The 3,639-nt window shown below is 43.9% G+C and overlaps 1 pseudogene; it reads left to right on the plus strand.

Moving 5' to 3' along the window:
* The first annotated feature begins 3,091 nt into the window (after positions 1-3,091).
* On the plus strand, positions 3,092-3,394 carry LOC147364956 (V-type proton ATPase subunit e 1 pseudogene; annotated as a pseudogene).
* The last annotated feature ends 245 nt before the right edge of the window (positions 3,395-3,639 follow it).

Here is a 3,639-nt window from a genome sequence, read left to right on the forward strand (position 1 = left end):
GTTCGATTACTGGGTCAGGAAGATCCGTTGGAGAAGGGATAGGCTCCAGTATTCTTGGGCTTCCCTTGTGGCCAAGAACCACCTATAAGGTAAAGAATGTGAAACTGTGTATAGAATGTGGAAAAACCTTATAAAGAATGTGGAACCTTCCTATAAGGAACTACCTATAAGGTAAAGAATCTTCCTGCAATGTGGGAGACCTGGGTTCAATCCCTGGGTTAGGAAGATCTCCTGGAGAAGGAAAAGGCTACCCACTCCAGTATTCTGACCTGGAGAATTCCATGGACTGTGTAGTGCATGGGGTCACAAAGAGTCAGACACAACTGAACAACTTTCACACTCAGACTTACTGCTCTGTACTTGTCTAACAAATCAAAAGGTTCAACATGATTCCAAATAGCTTATGTGTATCCCAGCAAAATGTTCAAGAACATTTATAGAAATACAAAAATATCCATACAAAGTAAACAAACAAGGTAAAATTCACAGTATCTGGCATCCAGTCAAAGATCTCGCTAAGCATAAGAGGAAACAAGAAAACACAAATCATCATGAAGGAAATAATCAATTAATTGACATTGACCCAGAACACATACAGAATAAAATACTAAAACCATGAGTGTTTTATGTACTCAGTCAGTCAATCAGTTCAGTCACTCAGTCGTGTCTGACTCTTTGCGACCCCATGGACTGCAGCACACCAGGCCTCACTGTCCATCACCAACTCCCAGAGTTTATTCAAACTCATGTCCATTGAGTCAGTGATGCCATCCAACCATTTTGTCCTATGTCATCCCCTTCTCCTCCTGCCCTCAATCTTTCCCAGCATCAGGGTCTTTTCAAATAAGTCAGCTCTTCGCATCAGGTGGCCAAAGTATTGGAGTTTCAGCTTCAGCATCAGTCCTTCCAATGAACAGTCAGGACTGATTTCCTTTAGGATGGACTGGTTGGACGTCCTTGTAGTCCATGGGACTCTTAAGAGTCTTCTCCAACACCACAGTTCAAAAGCATCAATTCTTCGCTTCTAAGCTTTCTTTATGGTCCATCTCTCACATCCATACATGACCACTGGAAAAACCATAGCCTTGACTAGATGGACCTTTGTTGGCAAAGTAATATCTCTGCTTTTTAATATGCTGTCTAGATTGGTCATAACTTTTCTTCCAAGGAGTAAGCGTCTTTTTATTTCATGGCTGTGGTCACTATCTGCAGTGATTTTGGAGCCCCCAAAATTAAAGTCTGCCACTGTTTCCACTGTTTCTCCATCTATTTGCTATGAAGTGATGGGACCAGATGCCATGATCTTTGTTTTCTGAATGTTGAGCTTTAAGCCAACTTTTTCACTCTCCTCTTTCACTTTCATCAAGAGGCTCTTTTATGTACTCCTTGTGTGCAGAAGGGATTACCTGGTGGCTCAGATGGTAAAGAGTCTGCCTGAAATGTGGGAGACCTGGGTTCGATCCCTGGGTCAGGAAGATCCCCTGGAGGAAGAAATGGCAACCCACTCCAGTATTCTTCCCTGGAAAATCCCATGGACAGAGGAGCCTGGCCAACTACAGTCCATGGGTCACAAAGAGTCAGACATGACTGAGTGACTTCATTTTCGCTTTTCATTTATGTGCAAAAAGTTAAATTCATGAACAATGTAAAAACCCCAGAGACAGGATCAAGATGGTGAAATAGGAAGACCACAAACTTACCTTCCCACTAGAACACATCAGACCTACAACTACGTAGAGAGGAACTTTTGCTGCAAATGACTTGAAGACTAGCAGAACAGTTCTTCTACAACCAAAGCTGTAAAGAAAGGACTGCATGGAGTCTGGTAGAAGGAGGAAATGCAATCTGAAACCAAGTGGGACCATGTAGAGGCCTCTTTGTCTTCCATTTCTCATAGGCAAGACTCCATGGCCTCCATGACCTTCCCTGAGTTCCAAAGGGCAGATTGCTAATCAAGAGGGAGGAGCAGCCAAGAAACCACCTGAAGACAGGAGAAACTCATCAGGATTAAAAGATCCAACCACCTGAGACCTGCACACCCCCTAAGCTTGTCAGCAATCCCATCCTTGGGGACTGTTGTTATAAAACTCTTCATCAACTCCTCCTGGGTGGGGACACATAGTTTCTCAAGCCAGGAGCTGTGTTCCACTCTGCCTGGCAAAGTAATAAAGCTATCCAAAAGGCAACCAAAACTGTCTCTGAGATTTGATTTGGTACTGGTGTAGACAGAAGCTGAGCTTTCAGCACCAAATCTCATCAAGACCTGTAAGTGACACAGAATAGGAAGGAAATATCACAAACTTGAAGATCCTCTCAGAGGAGTGACAGAATGAATCATATTAGACACCCCAGCACTGGGGTCTGACATTAAGAGGATGAACCCCTTTAGCTGGTTTGAAAACCAGTGGGACTTGGTCCCCTGCTAAGAAACTGAGTTTCCACTATTGAAGAGTGAGAACAAAGTCTTCCCTAGTGATCCAGTAGCTAAGACTCTGAGCTTGCAATGTTCAAAGATTCTGCATGCTGCTATGAAGATCGAAGGTCCTGAGTGCAGCAACTAAGATCCAGTGCAGCTAAATAATTGAGTAAAGAAATGTTTTTTTAAAAAGAGTCAGAACAAAGACTCTTGTTTTCAGTCCCAGTGCAGAGACACCAAATTGATAACTGCCTAGTATTCTGACCAGCCTGCCAGGACCTACCCAGCGTGCCCTCCGACACACATGCGGCTCCTGCTCTATCTCCTGCTCCAGTGCTGGTCCCCATTGCTCAAACTCATGTCCAGTGATGCTATCTAACCATCTCATCTTCTGCTGTCCCCTTCTCCTTTTGCCTTCCATCTTTCTCAGCACCAGGGTCTTTTCCAATGAGTTGGCTCTTCACATCAGGTGTCCAAAATATTGGAGCTTCAGCTTCAGCGTCAGTCCTCCCAGTAAATATTCAAGGTTGATTTCCTGTAGAATTTACTGGCTTGTTCTCCTTGCAGCCCAAGGGACTCTCAAGAGTCTTCCCTAACACCACAGTTCAAAAGCATCAATTCAGGATGGGATTAAAGTGAGGTAACTTGGCAGGGCTGGCACCTTCCACAGCAACCATGGCATATACTGGCCTCACTGTGTCTCTTACCATGATGAATGTGTTCTGGGGCATCATTAGCTTTCCAGATGCTCTGGTTCATCCCTAAGGATCCCAAGCAGGGAGTTGTTGTCACTATGTTGGTGACTTGTTCCGTTTGCTGCTATCTCTTTTGGCTGATTGCAATTCAGGCCCAACTCAACCCTCTCTTTGGACCACAGTTGAAAATGAAACATTCTGGTACCTAAAGTATCATTGGCCTTTGGGAATTGGCTTGCTCACCAGTACTGAGTCATTGAGGTCATGGAGAGAACTCCTCTAGATGAAAAAACACCTCCATACCCAGACCACATCCCTTGACTCGCCCACTGTGGCCATCAGCTGCCTTGAATTTTCACCCACATTTGAATATCATATTCTACAATGCAGTACTTTTTTCCTGTTGCCCTTTTTATGCTTTGATGAATGATGTGCCTGTTTAAACTATGCTGCGTCTGTAAAATATTTATGTATACTCTTCTGAGATCAAAAGTGCTGTTCTCCTGAGAAATAACATTACTCTCTCTT

This window comes from Bos grunniens, chromosome 10 (genome assembly GCF_055505025.1).
Source record: "Bos grunniens cultivar Pamir isolate PY7600 chromosome 10, Bosgru_T2T1.0, whole genome shotgun sequence".
NCBI lineage: Eukaryota > Metazoa > Chordata > Mammalia > Artiodactyla > Bovidae > Bos > Bos grunniens.